Raw genomic sequence first — 23814 nt, forward strand, 5'->3', positions numbered from 1 at the left:
GTTCTGTATATATCTATGAGGTCCATCTGTTCCAATGTGTCATTCAATGCTCTTGTTTCTTTATTGATTTTCTGCTTCGATGACCTATTTCTGAGAGAGGTGTGTTAAGATCTCCTACTATTAGTGTATTAATATCAATATGACTCTTCATCTTGATTAACAGTTTTCTTATGTAATTGGCTGCTCCCATATTGGGGACATAGATATTTACAATTATTAGATCATCTTGGTGGATAGTCCCTTTAAGAATGATGTAGTGTCCTGGATCTCTGACTAGAGTCTTTAGTTTAAAATCTAATTTGTCTGATATGAGAGTCTCTACCCTTGCCTTCTTTTGAGGCCCATTGGCATGAAAGATGCTTCTCCATCCCTTCACTTTCAGTCTGTGTGTATCTTTAGGTTCAAAATTGGTCTCTTTTAGACAACATATGGATAGGTCCTCTCGTTTTATCTAATCTGCAACCCTGTGCCATTTTATGGGCGCATTTAGACCATTCACATTGAAGGTGATTTTTGATAGATATGTTTTTATTGACATCGTGTTACCTTTGAAGTCTTTCTTTCTGTAGATTGTCTCTATATTTCTGTTCAGTGCTATTCTTGGGCTTTTTCCTCCTTTAAAGAAGCCCCCTTAATATTTGCTGCAGTGTCGGCTTGGTGGTTGCATAGTCTTTTAAGCCTTGCCGGTCTTGGAAACTCTTTATCTCTCCATCCATTTTGAATGTCAGTCTTGCTGGATAAAGTATTCTTGGCTGCATGTTCTTCTCATTCAGTGCCCTGAATATATCTTGCCAGCCCTTTCTGGCTTGCCAGGTCTCTGTGGACAGGTCTGATGTTATTCTGATGGCCTTTCCTCTGTATATAAGGATCTTCTTTGCCCTAGCTGCTTTTAAGAGTTTCTACCTACAATTTTAATTCTTCATTCTTACTATTAGGTGTCTCGAGGACTTTCGAGAATCTGTAATCTTGGGGGGAAACCTTTCGGCCTCTAGTAAATGAACGGTGGTTCCATTTACGAGATTTGGAGATTTTTCATGAAGAACTTGTCCCACTATATCTTCTAGACTTCTTTCTTTCTCCTCCCCTTCAGGGATTCCAATAATTCTGACGTTGAAACATTTCATGGCATCATTTATTACCCTGATTCTGTTTTCATGGCTTCTAAGCTGTTTGTTCCAGTCTTCCTCCTGATTCTGTCTCTCTATCTGTTTGTTCTCCAGATCATTAATTCTATCTTCTGTCTCAGTTACTCTAGCGTTGAGAGAATTTAGATTAGATTGGAGCTCATTGAGAGCATTGTGAAGTTCATCCCTAGTAGCTTTCAGCTCTTCCCTAATATTGAAAACATGATCTCTGGTGGTTTTCAGTTCTGCCTTAATCAATTCCGTTTGGTCACCCATGGCTTTATCCAACCTAGCTATTGCTTGGATAATTGTTAGTCTGAATTCTCTTTCCAACATATTGTCGATGTTGATAGCCATTAGCTCTGTTGCAGAAGGTCTATCCTCTGTATTTTTCTTCTGTTGGGCATTCCTGCTTCTAGTAATTTTGGTGAAAGATGGCTGAACAGGTGTAGCTGAATGTATCGACTGTGGTGCAGTCAAGGTGCACCCTGGAACACTTCTGAGCAATCAGGGTTCCCCACCCAAATGAGAGGAAAAAGAAAATGAAAAGAAAAAGAGAAGGAGAGAGACAGGAACGAAGGGTGAGACAAAAGAGAAGGTTCATCCCAAATGGGCCTCGAGGTAAGATTCATGAAGTATACAAACAAACACAGACAAACAAAAAGACTGATAAAATTATATGACAAGAGAAAAAAAATAATATATATATATTTGCATATATATATATATGCAAATAAAGGAAGAACCTCGTCAAAAAGAACCCCGAGTGTAAGATTTATATACTATCAGGAGAAACACAAAAACACAGAAATACTGGTTGAAGAAAAAGATGGGAGAGTGGTTGTAAATTCTCAGTGTGGATGAGGAAGGTTGTTTTGATTCTTCCTGGATGTATCTTGATATCTTTGTTAAAGGACTCAACTTCCTAAGATAAATGGGGATTAGGAATTGGTTTACCTACAGGGGTGGCATTGATTGTGGAAGGGGGATTACCTTGAGTTTAACTCTATATGAATATTAGAAAATAAAAATTTTAAAAAAGGAATAAACTAGAATAAACTAAAATTTAAAAAAAAAGATTTAAACAATAGAAATGCAAAAGGAAAACACAGGTGTATGTATCAAGAAGTTCAGGTTAGAAGGTTATTATGGAATCAGATGTACTGGACATCTTACTGTGACCTTAAAGAGGTTAAAAAATTATCTATATAATAATAAAAAATTATCTATATAAAAAATGAGCCAGAATTGTGGGATCGAATTAATAATAAAAATTGTCCTATGAAGTAGTGGTGGTTGTTCTTTTGTTGTCTTTTTTTTTTTTTTTTTCCTTTCCTGGTTGGTTTTCTGGGTGAGAGGCCTGCCACGTGGGTTTTCAGTCAATGATGTTCTCCCGCCCCTCTCAAGAGGGTGGGCTCTGGGGAAAATGTTTGAATTTTTCAGACTTTTGTTCTCTGGAGGTTTTTATATTTGTTCACTTTTGTTTTTCTCTCTCGCCTTGACCGCTTTTGATGGTTTTTATAGCTTTAGAGGAAAGTAAACTGCACCTGGACCTCCCTCTCAGAGAGAAGCCTCAGTCTGGCTGCAGAGCCCAAATAAATTCTGCCTTGTCCTCTGGCAGAGCAGGTTCCCATTCGCGGTCCCTGGGGACTCAGGATTTTTTGCTTGTACCCAAACCCACAGCAGCGGTGGCTGTCTGGACAACTCCAGATTGCCAGAGAAGTTCCAAGCAGCAATCGCACACTGAGATTTTTCTGCTGGCCCAGGCTGGGAGTGCCTGGTCTTTCCAGTCCGAAAGCACTCGGCTCGCGCCTGTGTGCACCTCTCTCAGGAGAGGGTGCGGGGCACAACTTGGACTCTGAGGGCACGGCAGGGCACTCACGTGGGGACTGCAAAAAGCCTGTGCTTTTGTTGGCTGGCGAGGCTCCCAGCCCTTCACTGGAGCCAGGCGCCACGCACTCTCAGGTTCGCTGGTGGTTCAGGGACCGAGACCTGGTTTCTCTGTCCCACTCTCTCTGACTCTGGCCAGGGGTGGCTGTCCTGGGTCCAGGGACTTAAGCCCCTGACCCTAACACCCCGATTCCCGCAATTTCCCCGCGGTGATCCTTTGTTCTTTTTGAGTGCTTTCTACCAGATTCCCAAGTTAATGCTGGTCCCCAGGCTCAGGGCACTCTCGTATTGGGATATTACTTTCCAACGGGTCGCCTCTGGTGGCTCCCTCCCCCTTTTGTTAATCTTCTGATATCAGTCTGACTTTCCCACTCTGCTTTACCTTCCCACTGGCGTCTTCTGCTCCAGTAGAGATCCAGACATGTATAATTCTGATCTCAGGCTGATTTCGTGGGTAATCGGAGTTCTTTGGAAGGTAATCAGCTCACTTTAGGGTACAGGTTGAAAGAGCGCCTCCTCCTACTTCCCTGCCAACTTGTCTCCCCCTCCCAGCACCATTTATTGAAGAGACTGTCTTTTTTCCACTGTATATTTTTCCTGCTTTGTCGAAGATTACTTAACTACAGAGTTGAGTGTCCATATCTGGCTCTCCTCTGTTCCACTGGTCTATGTCTGTTTTTACACCAGTTGATCTCAGTCTTTTTGTGTCTGTTCAGGCCTGATTTGTGACCCAGTATGGGATTTATTCTGGAGAATGTTTCATGTGAACTTGAAAAAAATGTGTATTCTGCTGCTTTAGGATAAAGTGTTCTGAACATATCTCTGAAGTCTATCTGGTCCAGTATGTCATTCAAAGCCCTTGTTTCCTTGTTGATCTTCTACTTAGAGGATCTGTCCATTGCTGTGAGTGGGATGTTAATGTCCTCTACTACTATTGTATTATCATCAATGATTTCTCTTATGTTTCTTACTAATTGTTGTATATATTTGGGTACTCCTGTGTTTGGTGCACAGATATTTACAATTGTCATATCTTCTTGTTGGATTGTCCCCTTTATTATTATATAGTGATCCTCTTTATCTATTGTTAGAGTTTTTGCTTGAAAGTCTATGGTCTGATATAAGTATGGATACTCTAGCTTTCTTTTGACATCTTTTTGTGTGATAGTTTTTTTCATCCTCTCACTTTCAATCTGCAGAAGTCTTTAGTATACAATGAGTCTCTTGTAGGCAGCATGTGGATGGCTCTTGGTTTTTTTTTTTTTTTTTTTTTCATCCATTCTGTTACCCATGTCATGTAATTGGAGCATTTACTCCATTTACATTCAGAGTAATTATTAATTGACATGTATTTTTTGTCATCTTATTTCTTGTTTTGTAATTGCTTTTTAAAGATTTTGTCTCATTATTGCTTGTCTTTCTCATTCATATTTGGTTTATTTTCTTTAGTTATAAATTAGAAAATATATCTCTTTTTTTGCAGGTTTATTAATGGTTTTTGATATATTTACCATTAGCTTGTATGTAACCTGTTCTACAGATAGCAGTCTATGTTAAGTTGATGGTCATTTAAGTTTGAACCCATTCTTTTTCTTTTTTTTTAAATGATGATATTTATTTATTTGTTTATTTATTTTTTCTGTAAGCTTGGTTTTACACTTATTTAATGCAGGTTTATTCAATGCCAAAGGTATTTTCCAAGCCCCTCCAAACTTTAGCTTTTCTTTTTTTTTTTTTTAACTTAATTTAATTTTATTTTTTCAGTGTTCCAAGATTCATTGTTCATACACTGCATCCAGTGCTTAATTCAATACATGCCCTCCTTAATAACCACCACCACGCCCTCCCAACCCCAGACTTCCTCCCCTCCAAAACCCTCAGTTTGTTTCTCAGAGTCCTCAGTCTCTTATGTGAACCCATTCTTTACTTCTCTCCCAAATTTTAGGCATGTTGTTATATTTTGTACCCTTTTGAGTTCCTTGGCTGATTTTTTACAGAAATATTCATTCTTATTCTTCTTATGTTTCCTACCTTTATACTGTCAATTTTTATCTCTCCTTTCCATTCAAAGAGTTCTCTTTAATATTTCTTGCATTTCTGGGTTACTGGTCATGAATTTCTTTGGTTTTTGTTTTTCGGCAAAACTCTCTCTCTCTCTCTTGTTCTGAATGATAGCCTTGCAGGTGCAATATTCTTAGCTGCAGATTTTTCCTTTTCAGCATGTTGAATATATCATGGCACTCCTTCTAGCTAGAAAGGTTTCTGTTGAGAAATCTTCAGCTAGCCTCATGGGACTTCCTTTGTAAGTTGCTGCCTTCCTTTGTTTTGCTGCTTTTAAGATTCAAAAAAACTTTTTTTTCTTTATCATTATATTTTGCCAGCTTAATTTTAATATATCTCGATGTAGATCTGCTTTCTTTGATTTTGGTGAGAGTTCTCTGCCTCCTGGAACCATATGTCTCTTTCCTTCCCCAGACTAAGGAAGTTTTCAGCTATTATTTTTTCAAATAAATTTTCTGCCCCTTTGCTCTCCCTTCTTCTGGGTTTTCTATAATATGAATACTATTATGTTTGATGGAGTCAGTTAGTTCTCTAAGCCTATTCTCATTTAATGTAATTATTTTCTCTCTCTTTGTTTAGCTTGATTACTTTCCATTACTCTGTCTTCTCGGTCACTATTTTGTTCCTCTGCTTCTTCTAGCCTGCTATTTCTTCTATCAAGTTTATCTGTCATTTCATTTATTGTATTCTTCATCTCATATTATTCCTTATCTGTGTGATAAAGGCCTCATTCATGTCTTCCACTCTTTTTTTCAAGTTCCGTGACTATTCTTATAATCATTACTTTAAATTCTCTGTCAGCCATATTACTTATATCTGTTTTTTTAAATAGATCTCTGTGTATGGCCTTGTCCTGCTCTTTCATTTGGGATACATTTCTGTATCTCTTCATTTTGTCTGCCTCTGTGTGTCTTTTCCATTGTGTTAAGAAAGTCAGCTACATCTTCTGCTCCTTAAAGTAGTGACTTTAAATAAAACAAAGAGGCAACCTATGGAATGGGAGAAGATATTTGAGAATGACATAACAGAGAAAGGGCTGATATCCAAGATCTATAAGGAACTTCTTAACCTCAACACCCAAAAAACCGATAATCATGCCAAAAAAGTGGGCAGAAGACATGAACAGATATTTCTCCAATGAAGACATACAAATGGCTAACAGACACATGAAAAAATGTTCATCATCATTAGCCATCACAGAGATTTAAATCAAAACCATATTGAGATACCACCTTACACCAGTTAGAATGGCCAAAATCAACAAGATAGGAAGCAAGTGTTGGAGAGGATGTGGAGAAAGGGGAACCCTCTTGAACTGTTGGTGGGAATGCAAGTTGGTGCAGTCACTTTGGAAAACTGTGGAGGTTCCTCAAAAAGTTCAAAACTCCCTTCACCTATTTTTCCCACCCCCAACACCCCACATAGTGGAGCCAGATGTGATGCTTGATCTCACAATACTGAGATCATGACCTGAGCTGAAACCAAGAGTCAGATGCTTAACTGACTGAGCCACCCAGGTGCCCCAGCTTTTATAATAATTTAAAATGTGAAAGAAAAAATTCAGAAAATTCCTAAAGCTAGAAAGCATTTTTAGGAGTACAAATGACAGGCTATCTTACAAACTGGTCTTATATTTTTATTTTCTTCCTCTTCTTCCTTTTTTTTTTTTTGTTTTAAGTTTTTATTTAAATCCCCCCCTTTTTTGTTTACATTTTTATTTAAATTCCAGTTAGTTAAATAAAATGTAATATTAGTTCCTGGAGTACAGTTTAGTGATTTATCACTTACATATAACACTCAGTGCTCATCACAAGTGCCCTCCTTAATCCCCATCCCATGTTTAACCCATCCCCCACCCCTCTGGTAACAATCAGTTTGTTCATCAGTTGATGGACATTGGGGCTCTTTCCATAATTTGACTACTGATGATAGTGCTGCTATAAACATCAGGGTGCATATATACCTTTGAATCAGTACTTTTGTATCCTTTGGGTATATATCCAGTAGTGCAATTGCTGGATGAGAGGGTAGCTCTATTTTTAACTTTTAAAAGAAAAAAATTATGTTACGGTCATCACCATGCAGTACATCATTAGTTTTTGATGTAGTGTTCCATTATTCATTGTTTGTTATAACATCTAGTGCTCCATGCAATCCGTGCCTTCCTATATACCCATCACCAGGCTCACCCATTCCCCCTCCCCCTTCTTCTAAAACTGTCAGTTTGTTTCCTGGAGTCCATAGTCTCTCATGATTCATCTCCTACTCTGATTTCCACTCCCTTCATTTTTCCCTTTCTTCTTCATGCTATTCCTTATGTTCCACAAATAAAGGAAACAGTAGGATAATTGACTCTCTCTGATTGACTTCTTTCTTTCTTTTTTTAAGATTTTATTTATTTATTTGACAGAGAGAGATCACAAGTAGGCAGAAAGGCAGGCAGAGAGAGAGGAAGGGAAGCAAGGTCCATGCTGAGCAGAGAGCCCAATGTAGGGCTGGATCCCAGGACCCTGGGATCATGACCTGAGTCAAAGGCAGAGGCTTTTACCCACTGAGCAACCCAGGCACCCCATGATTGACTTATTTCACTCAGCATAATCTCCTCTAGTCCCATCCATAATTTAAAAAAAATTAATTAATTATTTTTTTCAGCATAACAGTATTCATTGTTTTGCACCACACCCAGTGCTCCATGCAATCTGTGCCCTCTCCAATACCCACCACCTCATTCCACCAACCTCCCACCCCCTGTCCCTTCAAAACCCTCATATTGTTTTTAAGTCCCGTCCATGTTGATACAAAAGTTGGGTATTTATTCTTTCTGATGGAGGCATAATATTCCATTGTATACATGGACCATATTTTCTTTATCCATTCATCTGTTGAAGGGCATGTTGACTCTTTCTACAGTTTGGCTATTGTGGACATTGCTGCTATGAACATTGAGGTGCATTTGGCCCTTCTTTTCACTACATCTTTATCATTGGGGTAAATACCCAGTAGTGCAATCGCAAAGTCTTAGCTCTATTCTTAATTTCTTAAGGAATCTCCATATTGTTTTCCAAAGTGGCTGCACCAACTTACATTCCCACCAACAGTGTGAGAGGGTTCCCCTTTCTCCACATCCTCTCCAACACATGTTGTTTACTGTCTTATTAATTTTGGCCAATCTGACTTGTGTAAAGTGGTATCTCTATGTAGTTTTGATTTGAATCTCCCTGTTGGCTAATGATGATGAGCATTTTTTCATGTGTCTGCTATTCATTTGTATGTCTTCTTTGGAGAAGTGTCTGCTCATGTCTTTTGCCCGTTATTTTTTAACTTTTTGAGAAACCTCCATACTATTTCCAGAGTGGCTGCATCAGTTTTCATTACCACCAACAGTGTAAGAGGATTCCTTTTTCTCTGCATCCTCACCAACATTTGTTGTTTCCTGAGTTGTTTCCTCACTTTTGTGAGGTGGTATATCATTGTGCTTTTTATTTGTATTTCCCTGATGTTGAGTCATGTTGAGCATCTTTTCATGTGTCTGTTGGTCATCTATATGTTTGCTTTGGAAAAATGTCTATAAAGTCTTCTGATTTTTTAAAATATTTATTTATTTGAGATGAGAGAGAACAGAAGTGGGAATTTTAATGGTTTCCTGTCTCAAATTTAGGTCTTTAATCCATTTATTTTTGTGTATGGTATAAGAAAGTGGTCCAGTTTCATTATGCAAGTTGCTGTCCAGTTTTCCCAGCACCATTTGTTGAAGAGATAGTCTTCCATTAGATATTCTTTCCTGCTTTGTCCAAGACTTGTTGACCATAAAGTTGTGGTTTCTAGGTTTTCTAGTCTGTTCCATTAATCTATGTGTCTGTTTTTGTGCCAATACCCTGCTGTCTTGATGATTACAGCTTTGTAATATAGCTTGAGGTCAGGAATTGTGATGCCTCTGTCTTTGCTCGCCCCCTTCCCTGAAGATTGTTTTGGCTATTTGTGGTCTTTTGTGGTTTCATACAAATTTTAGGATTGTTGATTCTAGCTCTGTGAAAATACTGGTGATATTTTGTTAAGGATTTCATTAAATGTATAGGTTGCTCTAGGTAGTGTAGGCATTGTAACAATATTTGTTCTTCCAATCGATGAGTATGGAATATCTTCCCATTTTGTTGTTGCCTCAATTTCTTTCATCAGTGTTTTATAGTTTTCAGAGTACATATATTTTACTCCTTTGTTTAGGTTTTGTTTTTTGCCTAGTTATCTTATGGTTTTGGTGCTTTTGTAAACGGGATCAATTCCTTGATTTCTCTTTCTCCTGCTTCATTACTGATATATAGAAAGGCAACAGATTTCTATACATTGATTTTTTATTCTGTGACTTTACTGAATTTGTGTATCAGTTCTAGTAATTTTTTGATGAAGCCTTTTGAGTTTTCTATATAGAGTATCATGTTATCTGCAAAATATTTGACTTCTTCCTTGCATTTAGGATACCTTTTATTTCTGTTTGTTGTCTCATTGCTAAGGTCAGGTCGTCCAGTACTATATTAACTAACAAATATGAGAGTGACATCTCTGTCTTGTTCCTTACTGTAGAGGAAAAGCTTTCAGTTTTTCCCCATTGAGGATGATTATAGCTCTGGGTTTTTGTTTATGACTTTTTTATATTGAAGTATGTTCCATGGGTCCCTACTTTGTTGAGGATTTTTATCATGAATGGATGTTGTACTTTGTCAAATGCTTTTTCTGCATATGGTGAGAGGATAATATGTTTTTTTATCCTTTCTTTTATTAATATGGTATATCATACTGACTTGTGAATATTGAAACACCCATGCAACCCAGGAATAAATCTACCTGATCATGGTAAATAAGTCTTTTAATGTACTGTTTGATTCAATTCATTAGTATTTTTTTTTAAAGATTTTATTTATTTATTCGACAGAGAGAGAGATCACAAGTAGGCAGAGAGAGAGAGGAGGAAGCAGGCTCCCTGCTGAGCAGAGAGCCCGATGTGGGACTCGATCCCAGGACCCTGAGATCATGACCTGAGCCGAAGGCAGCGGCTTAACCCACTGAGCCACCCAGGCGCCCTCATTAGTATTTTATTGAGAATTTTTGCATCTATGTTCATTAGGATATAGTTCTATTTTTTTAGTGGAGTCTTTGCTTTTTGTTTTTTGTTGTCAACGTAATGTTGGTCTCATGGAATGAATTTGGAAATTTTTCTTCTTTTTCTGTTTTTTGGAACAATTTGAGAAGAATAGGTATTAATTCTTTAAATATTTGGTATAATTCCTTCTGTTAAGCCATCTGGTCCTGTACTTTCATTTGTTGGGAGATTTTTGGCTACTGATTCAGTTTCTTTGCTGGTTATTGCTCTGTTCATATTTCTATTTCTTCCTATTTCAGCTTTGGAAGTTCATATGTTTCTGGGAATTTATCACTTTTTTCCAAATTGTCAAATTTGTTTGCATATAATTTTTCATAATATTCTGTTTGCATTTCTGTGGTATTGGTTATTTCCCTTTTCACCTTTGTAATTTTATTAACTTAAGTGCTTTCTCTTTTCTTTTTGATAAGTCTGGCTTAGAGTTTATCTTTATTTATTTATTTATTTATTCAAAGAATCAGCTCCTGGTTTCATCGATCTCTTCTACAGTAGGTTTTTTTGTTAGTTTTATTTCTATATCATTTATTTCTGCTCTAAAATTTGTTATTTTTCTTCTGCTGCTGTCCATAGGTGTTTTTTGTTGCTGTTTTCAGCTCCTTTAGGTACACAGTTAGGTTGTTTGTTTTAGATTTTTAGGTCTAACTTGAATCCCTTGTAGGCAGCATATGGATGGGCCTTGTTTTGTTATTCATTCTGACAGCCTGTATCTTTTGATTGGGGCATTTAGTCTATTTATATTCAGAGTAATTACTGATGCATATTTAGTGTCATTTTATTACTTATTTTGTCATTGTTTCTGCAGGCTTTCTCTGTTCCTTTGTAGTCTTTGTTGTTTTTTATCTTTTCCATTCAGAGTCTGCTTCGTATTTCTTGGAGAGCTGGTTTGGCAGTCACAAACTTCTTTAGTTTTTGTTTGCCTGGGAAACTCTTCATGTCTCTTTCTATTCTGAATGACAGCTTTGCTGGATAGTGTATTGTTGGCTATAGATTTTTCCATTCAAAATCCCTGACTTTAAAAGCCCAAACACTTATCTAAACATTGCAAACACCTACAAATACAATGGGAGATTGAAGAGAAGAAGAACAGCAATTCTATAAAAAGAAAATCAACCATTTTCTGAAAGGTAGGACTGGCAGAGAAGTGAATCCAAAGTGACGGGAAGATAGACCACAGGGGGAGGGGCCAGCTCCCAGAAAGTGGCAGAGCAACGGAGCACTAAATCAGGACTTTTAAAAGTGTTCTGCTGAGGGATATCACTCCAGAGGCTAAACCGGAGTGAAGCCCACGTGGGGTCAGCATGGCCCCAGGTCCCACAGGGTCACAGAAGGATCGACAATGTCTGAATGTCGCAGAGCTTGCAGGTATTAGAACAGGGAAGCCGGCTACAGAGACAGAGCCGAGGAGTGAGCTCTCAGCTCGGGGTTACCTTGAACTGGTGGCAGCCTGGGTGAGCTCAGAGCGTGGCCAGAAGCCAGGGAGACAGGAGTGAATGGGTGCTATTCTCTGAGGGTGCACTGAAGAGTGGGGCCCCAAGCTCTCGGCTTCTCTGGGCCAGAGACTGGGAGGCCACCATTTTCATTGCCGTCCTCCGGAAATCTATGGAAACCATTCAGGGAACAAAAGATCTCGAAAGCAAACTCGAGGGGATTACTCAGCCCAGCCCTTGGTAAGGACAGTGCAATTCCGCCTGGCATAAAGACACTTGAGAATCATTACAACAAGTCCCTCCCCCAGAAGGTCAACAAGAAATCCAGCCAGGACCAAGTTCACCTACCAAGGAGTGCAATTTCAATACTAAGGAGAGCAGCGGAATTCCAGAGAAGGAGAAAGCAAAGCATGAATCTCATGGCTTTCTCCCCATGATTCTTTAGTCTTGCAGTTCATTTAACTTTTTTTTTCAATTTTTTTCTTCTGATAATTTTTTTTAACATTTACCCTTTACTTTTTTAAATTTTTTTATTTTTTATAAACATATAATATATTTGTAACCCCAGGGGTACAGGTCTGTGAATCACCAGGTTCGCCAGAAGTGCCACTTCACAGCACTCACCATAGCACACACCCTCCTCAAGTCCATAACCCCGCCCCCCTCTCCCAATCCCCTTCCTCCCAACAACCCTCAGTTTGTTTTGTGAGATTAAGAGTCACTTATGTTTTGTCTCCCTCCCAATCCCCTCTTGTTCCATTTAATTCTTCTCCTACCCCCTTAACCCCCCCATGTTTATAGCAGCACAATACCCTTTACTTTTATAACATTTTTAACTAGTTTATCTAATATATATATATATATATATATTTCTTTATTTGTTTTCTTTTTTAAATTTTTTTTCTGAACCTCTTTTTATCCCCTTTCTCCCCCCATGATTTGAGGTCTCTTCTGATTTGGTTAAAGCACATTTTCCTGGGGTCTTTGCCACCCTTTTAGTATTTTGCTTGCTCCTTCATATACTCTTATCTGGACAAAATGACAAGGTGGAAAAATTCACCACAAAAAAAAGAACAAGAGGCAGTACCAAAGGCTAGAGACTTAATCAACACATACATTGATAATATGTCAGATCCAGAACTCAGAATGACGATTCTCAAGGTTCTAGCCGGGCTCGAAAAAGGAATGGAAGACATTAGAGAAACACTTTTGGAAGATATAAAAGCCCTTTATGGAGAAATAAAAGAACTAAAATCTAACCAAGTTGATATAAAAAAAAAACTATTAATGAGGTGCAATAAAAAATCGAGGCTCTGATTGCCAGGATAAATGAGGCAGAAGAAAGAATTAGTGATATAGATGACCAAATGACAGAGAATAAAGAAGCTAAGAAAAAGAGGGACAAACAGCTACTGGACCATGAGGGCAGAATTCGAGAGATAAGTGTCAATATATGATGAAACAACATTAGAATAATTGGGATTCCAGAAGAAGAAGAGAGAGGGGAGCAGAAGGTATATTGGAAAGAATTATTGGAGAGAATTTCCCTAATATGGCAAAGGGAACAAGCATCAAAATCCAGGAGGTGCAGAGAACGCCCCTCAAAATAAAAAAGAATAGGTCCACACCCCGTCACCTAATAGTTAAATTTACAAGTCTTAGTGACAAAGAGAAAATCCTGAAAGCAGCCCAGGAAAAGAAGTCTGTAACATACAATGGTAAAAATATTAGATTGGCAGCAGACTTATCCACAGAGACCTGGCAGGCCAGAAAGAGATGACATGATAGATTCAGAGCACTAAATGAGAAAAACACACATCCAAGTATACTATATCCAGCTAGGCTATCACTGGAAACAGAAGGAGAGATTAAAAAAAAAAAAATCCAGGACAAACAAAAACTGAAAGAACTTGCAAACACCAAACTGTACAGGAAATATTGAAAGCGGTCCTCTAAGCAAAGAAAGAGCCTAAAGGTAGTAGATCAGAAAGGAACAGAGACAATATGAAGTAACAATCGCCTTACAGGAAATAAAATGTCCCTAAATTCATATTTCTCAATAGTTATCCAGAATGTTAATAGGCTAAATGCCCCAATCAAAAGACACAGTGTATCAGAATGGATAAAAAACAGCCCATCTATATGTTCCTGTCAAAAAACTCATTTTAGACCTGAAGACACCTCCAGATTTAAAGTGAGGGGGTATAATGTTTATAGCAACAATGGCCATGGTCGCCAAACTGGAAAGAACCAAGATGCCCTTCAACGGATGAATGGATAAGGAAGATGTGGTCCATATACACTATGGAGTATTATGCCACCATCAGAAAGGACGAATACCCAACTTTTGTAACAACATGGACGGGACTGGAAGAGATTATGCTGAGTGAAATAAGCAGAGAGAGTCAATTATCGTATGGTTTCACTTATTTGTGGAGCATAACAAAAAGCATGGAGGACATGGGGAGATAGAAAGGAGAAGGGAGTTGCGGGAAATTGGAAGGGGAGGTGAAGTATGAGAGACTATGGACTCTGTAAAAAAATCTGAGGGTTTTGAAGGGGCGAGGGGTGGGAGGTCGGGGTGCCAGGTGGTGGGTATTTTAGAGGGCATTGATTGCATGTTGCACTGGGTGCGGTGCAAAAATAATGAATACTGTTATGCTGAAAATAAATAAAAAATAAATAAAAAAATAAAGTGAAGGGGTGGAAAGAAATTTACCATGCTAATGGACATCAGAAGAGAGCAGGAGTGGCAATCCTTATATCAGATCAATTAGATTTTAAGCCAAAGACTATAATAAGAGATGAAGAAGGACACTATATGATACTCAAAGGATCTGTCCAACAAGAAGATCTAACAATTTTAAATATCTATGCCCCTAACATGGGAGCAGCCAACTGTATAAACTAATTATTAACAAAATTAAAGAAACACATCGACAATAATACAATAATAGTAGGGGAATTTAACACTCCCCTCACTGAAATGGACAGATCATCCAAGCAAAAGATCAACAAGGAAATAAGGGCCTTAAATGACACACTGGACCAGATTGACATCACAGATATATTTAGAACATTTCATCCCCAAACAACAGAATACACATTCTTCTTTAGTGCATATGGAACATTCTCCAGAATAGATCTCATTCTGGGTCCTAAATCAGGTCTCAACCAGTATCAAAAGATTGGGATCATTCCCTGCATATTTTCAGACCACAATGCTCTGAAGCTGGAACTCAATCATAAGAGGAAGTTTGGAAAGAACCCAAATACATGGAGACTAAACAGCATCCTTCTAAAGAAGGAATGGGTCAACCAGGAAATTAAAGTACTGAAAAAACTCATGGAAACAAATAATAATGAAAACACAACGGTTCAAAATCTGTGGGACACAGCAAAGGCAGTCCTGAGAGGAAACTATATAGTGGTACAAGCATTTCTCAAGAAACAAGAAAGGTCTCAGGTACACAACCTAACGCTACACCTAAAGGAGCTGGAGAAAGAACAACAAAGAAACCCTAAGACCAGCAGGAGAAGAGAAATCATAAAGATCAGAGCAGAAATCAATAAAATAGAAACCAAAAAAAAAATAGAATAAAGCAACGAAACAAGGAGCCGGTTCTTTAAAAAATAATTAATAAAATTGATAAACCCCTGGCCAGACTTATCAAAAAGAAAAGAGAAAGGACCCAAATAAATAAAATCATGAATGAAAGAGGAGAGATCACAACTAACACCAAAGAAATACAAACTATTATAAGAACATACTATGAGCAACTCTATGCCAACAAATTTGACAATCTGGAAGAAATGGATGCATTCCTAGAAACATATAAACTACCACAACAGAACCAGGAAGAAATAGACAGCCTGAACAGACCCATAACCAGTAAGGAGATTGAAACAATCATTAAAAATCTCCAAACAAACAAAAGCCCAGGGCCAGATGGCTTCCTGGGGGAATTCTACCAAACATTTAAAGAAGAACTAATTCCTATTCTCCTGAAACTGTTCCAAAAAATAGAAATGGAAGGAAAACTTCCAAACTCATTTTATGAGGCCAGCATCACCTTGATCCCAAAACCAGACAAGGATCCCATCAAAAAAGAGAGCTATAGACCAATATCCTTGATGAACACAGATGCGAAAATTCTCACCAACATACTAGCCAATAGGATTCAACAGTACATTAAAAGGATTATTCACCACGACCAAGTGGGATTTATTCCAGGGCTGCAAGTTTGGTTCAACATCAGCAAATCAGTCAATGTGATACAACACATCAATAAAAGAAAGAACAAGAATCATATGATACTCTCAATAGATGCTGAAAAAGCATTTGACAAAGTACAGCATCCCTTCCTGATCAAAACTCTTCAAAGTGTAGGGATAGAGGGCACATACCCCAATATCATCAAAGCCATCTATGAAAAACCCACCGCAAATATCATTCTCAATGGAGAAAAACGGAAAGCTTTTCTGCTAAGGTCAGGAACACGGCAGGGGTGTCCAATATTACCACTGCTATTCAACATAGTACTAGAAGTCCTAGCCTCAGCAATCAGACAACAAAAGGAAATTAAAGGCATCCAAATTGGCAAAGAACAAGTCAAATTATCTCTCTTTGCAGATGATATGATACTATATGTGGAAAACCCAAAGAACTCCACTCCAAAACTGCTAGAACTTGTACAGGGATTCAGTAAAGTGTTAGGATATAAAATCAATGCACAGAAATCAGTTGCATTTCTCTACACCAACAACAAGACCGAAGAAAGAGAAATTAAGGAGTCAATCCCATTTACAATTGCACCCCAAACCATAAGATACCTAGGAATAAAGCTAACCAAAGAAGCTAAGAATCTATCCTCAGAAAACTATAAAGTACTCATAAAAAAAAAATGAGGAAAACACAAAGAAATGAAAAAATGTTCCATGCTCCTGGATTGGAAGAATAAATATTGTGAAAATGTCTATGCTATCTAAAGCAATCTACACATTTAATGCAATTCCTATCAAAGTACCATCCATCTTTTTCAAAGAAATGGAAGAAATAATCCTAAAATTTATATGGAACCAGAAAAGACCTCGAATAGCCAAAGGGATATTGAAAAAGAAAGCCAAAGTTGGTGGCATCAGAATTCTGGACTTCAAGCTCTATTACAAAGCTGTCATCATCAAGACAGCATGGTACTGGTACAAAAATAGACACCTAGATCAATGGAACAGAATAGAGAGCCCATAAATAGACCCTCAACTCTATGGTCAACTAATCTTCGAAAAAGCAGGAAAGAATGTCCAATGGGAAAAAGACAGCCTCTTCAATAAATGGTGCTGGGAAAATTGGACAGCCACATGCAGAAAAATGAAAGTGGACCATTTCCTTACACCACACACAAAAATACACTCAAAATGGATGAAGGACCTCAATGTGAGAAAGGAATCCATCCAAATGCTTGAGGAGAACACAGGCAGCAACCTCTTCGACCTCAGCCCCAGTAACATCTTCCTAGGAACATCGCCAAAGGCAAGGGAAGCAAGGGCAAAAATGAACTATTGGGATTTCATCAAGATCAAAAGCTTTTGCACAGCAAAGGAAACAATTAACAAAATCAAAAGACAACTGACAGAATGGGAGATGATATTTGCTAACGACCTATCAGATAAAGGAGTAGTGTCCAAAATCTATAAAGAACTTAGCAAACTCAATACCCAAAGAACAAATAATCCAATCAAGAAATGGGCAGAGGACATGAACAGATATTTCTGCAAAGAAGACATCCAGATGGCCAACAGACACATGAAAAAGTGCTCCATATCACTCGGCATCAGGGAAATACAAATCAAAACCACAATGAGATATCACCTCACGCCAGTCAGAATGGCTAAAATCAACAAGTCAAGAAATGACAGATGTTGGCGAGGATGCGGAAAAAGGGGAACCGTCCTACATTGTTGGTGGGAATGCAAGCTGGTGCAACCACTCTGGAAAACAGCATGGAGGTTCCTCAAAATGTTGAAAATAGAACTGCCCTATGACCCAGCAATTGCACTACTGGTACTTACCCTAAAGATACAAATGTAGTGATCCTAAGGGTCACGTACACCCAAATGTTTATAGCAGCAATGTCCACAATAGCCAAACTATGGAAAGAACCTACATGTCCATCAACAGATGAATGGATAAAGAAGAGGTGGTATATATACACAATAGAATACTGTGCAGCCATCAAAAGAAATGAAATCTTGCCATTTGCTACAACATGGATGGAACTAGAGCATACCATGCTTAGCGAAATAAGTCAAGTGGAGAAAGACAACTATCGTATGATCTCCCTGATATGAGGAAGTGGTGATGCAACATGGGGGTTTAAGTGGGTAGGAGAAGAATCAATGAAACAAGATGGGATTGGGAGGGAGACAAACCATAAGTGACTCTTAATCTCACAAAACAAACTGAGGGTTGCTGGGGGGAGGGGGGTTGGGGAAGGGGGTGGGGTTATGGACATTGGGGAGGGTATGTGCTTTGGTGAGTGCTGTGAAGTGTGTAAGCCTGGCGATTCACTGACCTGTACCCCTGCGGATAAAAATATATGTTTATAAAAAATTTTAAAAATTAAAAAAAAAAACATATAGCCCAGCAATCATGCTGCTTGATATTTACCCAAGGAGTTGAAAATATGTCCTCAGAATAACCTCCACAGAAATGTTTATAACCACGTTGTTCTTAATAGTGCAAATATGGAAATAACCAACATGTCCTAAGGTAAGTGAAAAGATATATAAACTGTGGTTTATCTAAACAGTGGCATATTATTCAGTGCTAAAATTAGGTGACTATCAAATCATGAAAAACATGGATGAATTTTAAATGTATATTACAATGTAAAGAAGCCCATCTGTAATGGCTACACTACTGTGATTCTAATTTCATGATATAATGGAAAAATATTAAGGCAATGAAATATCCATAGTTTCCAGGGGTAAGGAGACAGAGGGGTGTATCCATGAAACATGGGATTTTCGGGGGTTGCAAACTACTATGCAGAATATTATAATGGTGATGAATGTTATTATATATTTGTCAAAATTCAGCACCAAAAGTAAATGATATTATAAACTATGTACTCTGAATGAAAAAAAAAAAAAAACACACACAAATATCCTGGTCCAAGATGGTGATGTAGGAAAATTCTGAATTTACATCCTCTGTGGAAACATCAAATATACACCTATTTATAGAACGATTCCTCCTGAAGAAGAACCAATCAACTGAACAGCTTTTGCTCTACAAAAGAGAGAGAGACTGCATAAGGAATAGGAGGAGAGATGGAGACGCAGGAATAAAGGGAATTCCCACTCCTGGTCCAAACTGCCGTGGGGAGTGATCGTACTGTTAGAACTGAGCAGATTCATCTCCCCTGAGACACAGAAAACAGCCATGATTTAAAAGAACACCTGAACCAAAAAAAAAAAGACCCAGCTCCAGAATTCTGCCAAATGGTAGAGGAGCTACTTAAACTCTCTCTGGGTCAGAGAAGCTGGTGAGCATGATGGTTTATGTTCCTCCTCCATACTGACAGTGCAGACAGGAGCAGGATCTAGAAGCTATGGGCAGCATGCCACATACGCAAACTCTAGGCTTCTAGACCACAGCAGGCTCAGATGCCTTGGAAGACAGAAAGAGAAAGCCATGGATTAAAAGAACTACTACACTATGAAGAAACTAGCCCCAAACTCTGACAAATGGCAGGGGAGCAGCTGGAACTCACTCTGGGTCAGAGGAACCAGTGAGTGGTAAGATTTACATTCTCCTATGATTTTGATAGCATGGATGGGAGCAGGGTCCAGATGCTCTATTTCACCTACAACCTCAGTAAGCCTCAAACTACTACCCCACACCAGCCCCAGCCACCCTTAGCATAGTGCATACAGGGACACACTTGGTCAGTTCCTACTACAGCTCCAGCCCTCTCGCCAAGGTGACAAATGTGCAAAGCACCCTGAAACACTCCAGGCTTGCACCACTTAGGCTCCAGATATCTTTCTAAGGCATCCCTTTCTCAGAATGCTCAGGGAATTCCCAGCTTATGCCTGCTTCAGCTCTAGACAATGTTCAGAGCACCCCACATATTTCCAACCTTTGTCCATCTCAGCTTTAGCCACAATACCAGGGTGTCCCCAGCACCACACATGCACTCAGCCCACACCAATTTCAGTACCAGCCACAATGTCAGGGTGCTCACTGCACTGAACACAGTGTGTATGCACTTCAATGTTAGCTATTTTTCCAGGGTGTCCTTGTGTGAAGAGACCTGGGACCACCCCCGCTTCCACCCACTTGATAAAGTGCTGTCCACAGGGCACCCCCCTACATGGAGTGCACTGGGACCCCCAGGACATTAATCCATCTCGGATCCAGCCACCCCAGCAGGCTTTCCCACCCAAAGAGGATCTCATGATGCCCTAGCCCACATCGTGCTTCAGCCCCAGTGAATTTCCATGTGCTCCATATAGTGCATTCCAGGATCTACAGTTTGCACCCACATTTCCATCAGTTATCTTGCCAGGTACCCTCTGTGCAGATCCTTGGCTCCTCAGCTTGCATCTGCACAAGCTTTAGCTGTTTTGCTAGTTTGTATTCTGCATGGAGAGCCTAGCAACCACACTGGCCTATGCCCACTTTACCTCTGGCCACTCTTCCATAGCAGCTCTGACATAGAGTGCCCTGGAAACCCCAGGAACCCCAGCTCATATTAGACACAGCTCCATTTAGCCAACCGAAGTCCTCAGGCACAGTCTAAACAGGGAGTGACTGTAGACACCCTTTTCTTTTCTCCAAGTCTTTTCTCCAAGTCTAGAAGAAATAGCAGTACCACCTAATTCATAAAAAAAAGACAGAAAGTCAAGCATATTGAGGAGATAGAAGCATATGCTTCAAATGAAAGAACAAGATAAAACCTCAGAAATATAACTAAGTGAAATAGAGATGAACAGTATGCCAGGTGAAGATGTATGATTATAAATGATCATAGAGATGTTCCCTAGACTGGAAAGAAGACTGAAAGGACTCAGTGAGAACTTTAAAAAGAAATTAAAAATATAAGTAAAACTCAGAGTTGAACATAATAACTGAAATGAAAAATACACTAGAAGGATTCATCAACAGATCAAGATGCAGAATAGGTCAGTGATCTGGAAGACATGGTATTAGAAAGCACCCAAGCAGAACAGCAAAATGAAAAATAAATACATAGATAAATAAAATAAAATAAAATAAAAATGAGGCTAGGTTAAGAAACATTTGGATGATATCAAGTAAACAAATATTCACATTATAGGTGTCACAGAAGAAGAAGAGAGAAAGGAGTACTAAAGCTATTTGAGTAAATAATAGCTGAAAATGTCCCTAACCTGGAAAAGGAAAGAGACATCCAAATTTAGGAAGCACAGTGAGTTCCAAATACCATAAACTCAAGAAAATCCAAACCATGACATAATAATTAAAATGTCAAAGATTAAAGGTAAAGAGGGGAAAAAAAGATTTTATTTTCTTATTTGAGAGAGGGACAGAGAACACAAGCAGGGGCAGAGACAGAGGGAGAAGCAGAATTCCCACTGAGCAGGGAGCCTGATGTGGGGCTCAATCCTTGGACCCTGGGATCATGACATGAACCAAAGGCAGACACTTAACTGAATGACCCACCCAGGTGACCCAGATATATGATTTTAATATTTATCTCATAAGTAATCTAATTTTTATGCTTTATTTTTCTTACCAATATTTCAAGTTCTTTTAAAATTTTAGTTAATTAAAATATAGTGTAATATTAGTTTCAGGAGTAGAATTTAGTGATTTATCACTTACATATAACACCCAGTACTGATCACAAGTACCCTCCTTAATATCCTTCACCCATTTAGCCCACCTCCCTCTATCAACCCTCAGTGTGCTCATTATAGTTAAGAGTTTCTTATGGTTTGCCTCCCTCTGGTTATTTTTCTTTCCCCTTTGTTCACCTGTTTTTTTTTTTTTCCTTCAATTACACATATAATGGAAATCATATTTTTCTTTGACTGACTTATTTGGCTTAGCATAATGCACTCCAGCTCCATGTATGTCATTGCAAATGGCAGGATTACATCAGTTTTGATTTCTGAGTAATATTCCATTCTATATATATAGATATATATACTATATCTTCTTTATCCATTCATCAGTTGTTGGACACTTAAGCTTCTTCCATCATTTGGCTATTACTGATAATGCTATCATCAAGGTGCATGTGCCCCTTCAAATCAGTACTTTATTTTTTTTAATTTTTTTAAAAGATTTTATTTATTTATTTGACAGATAGAGATTATAAGTAGGCAGAGAGGCAGGCAGACAGAGAGGAGGAAGCAGGCTCCCCACGGAGCAGAGAGCCCGATGTGGGGCTCGATCCCAGGACCCTGGGATCATGACCTGAGCCGGAGGCAGGGGCTTTAACCCACTGAGCCACCCAGGCGCCCCAGTACTTTAGAAGCACATTTTATATTTTATTATATTAAGATGATCAATAAGTATTCATATATTATGTTCCAAACAACATTATATTATTTTAATGGTGTTCTTTTTAAAAATTTTTTTTATGATTAAGTTCAATTAGCTTATATATAGTGAAACACTCAGGGCTCATCACAACATGTGCCCTCCTTAATATTCATCACCCTGTTACCTCATCCTCCCACCCCCCCCAATTCTGTAACTCCCAGTTTGTTTCCTGGAGTCCAGAGTCTCTCATGGTTTTTCTCCCTCTCTGATTTCCTCCCATTCAGTGTTCCCTCCCTTCCCTTTTGGTCCTCTGCATTATTACCTATGCTCCAGGTATGATAATTGTCCCTCTTGGCTTGACTTATTTCACATAGCATAAGCCCCTCCTGTTCCATCCATGTCAGTGCAATGATGGGTATTCATCCTATCTGATGGCTTTAATTATACTGATATTTTCCTTCACTGTATAGAAGCTTTTTATCTAGATAAAGTCCAAAATTCTTCAATTTTGCTTTTGTTTCCTTTGACTCTGGAAAAGTGTGTAGTAAGAAGCTGGTACAAATGAGGTCAAAGAGAGTGCTGCTTGTGTTCTTCTCTAGGATTTTGGTGGTTTCCTGTTTTACATTTAGGTCTCTCATCCATTTTTAATTTATTTCTGTGAATAGAATAAGAAAATGATCCAGTTTCATTCTTCTGCATATTGCTTTCCAGTATTCCCAAAACCATTTGCTGAAGAGACTGTTTCCCATTGGATATTCTTTACTGCTTTGTTAAGGATTAGTTGACCTATAGTTGTGGATCCCTTTCTGGGTTTTATATTCTGTTCCATTGTTTTATGTGCCTGTTTTTGTGCCCAAGCTGTACTGTCTTGAACACTGTAGCTTTGTTTTCAATTAGCAATAATCGCGCCTCGGATAAACCTCATTGGCTACGATACTGTCACTGTGCAAAGCTGAACACTGTAGCTTTGTAATACAACTTGAAGTCCAGAAACATTATGCCTACATATTTGCTTTGTTTTTCCAAGATTGTTTTGGTTATTTGGGGTATTTTGTGGTTCCTTGCAAATTTTGGAATTGTTCTAACTCTGTGAAAAATGCTGGTCATATTTTGATAGGTACAGCATTAAGTGTGTAGATTGCTTTGGGTAGTATAGATATTTTAACAATATTTGTTTTTTCAGTCTATAAGCATGGAATGTTTTCCCTTTTATTTGTGTCTTCAGTTTCTTTCATAAGCATTCTGTAGTTTTCAGAGTATAGATTTTTTTACAACTTTGGTTAGGTTTATTACCAGGGATTTTTATGGGTTTTGGTAAAATTGTAAATGAGATTGATTCCTTGATTTCTTTTTCTGTTGCTTCATATTTGATATATAGAAGTGCAATTGATTTCTGTATGTTGATTTTATATCCATTTTAAGCATTTTTTAAAAAGATTTTATTTATTTATTTATTTGACACAGAAAAAGGGCACACAAACAGGGGCAGTGGCAGGCAGAGGGGCCAAGCAGGGAGCTGATGTGGGGCTTGATTTCAGGACCCCAGGATCATGAGCTGAGTAGAAGGCAGACACAACTGACTGAGCCACCCAGGCATCACAAGTTCTAGCAATTTTTGGT

At 38.5% G+C, this 23814-nt stretch overlaps 1 pseudogene; it reads right to left on the reverse strand.

Moving 5' to 3' along the window:
* Window positions 1–23064: 23064 nt before the first annotated feature.
* On the reverse strand, window positions 23065–23148 carry LOC116587336 (annotated as a pseudogene).
* Window positions 23149–23814: the final 666 nt, after the last annotated feature.

Source organism: Mustela erminea, chromosome 3 (assembly GCF_009829155.1).
Source record: "Mustela erminea isolate mMusErm1 chromosome 3, mMusErm1.Pri, whole genome shotgun sequence".
NCBI lineage: Eukaryota > Metazoa > Chordata > Mammalia > Carnivora > Mustelidae > Mustela > Mustela erminea.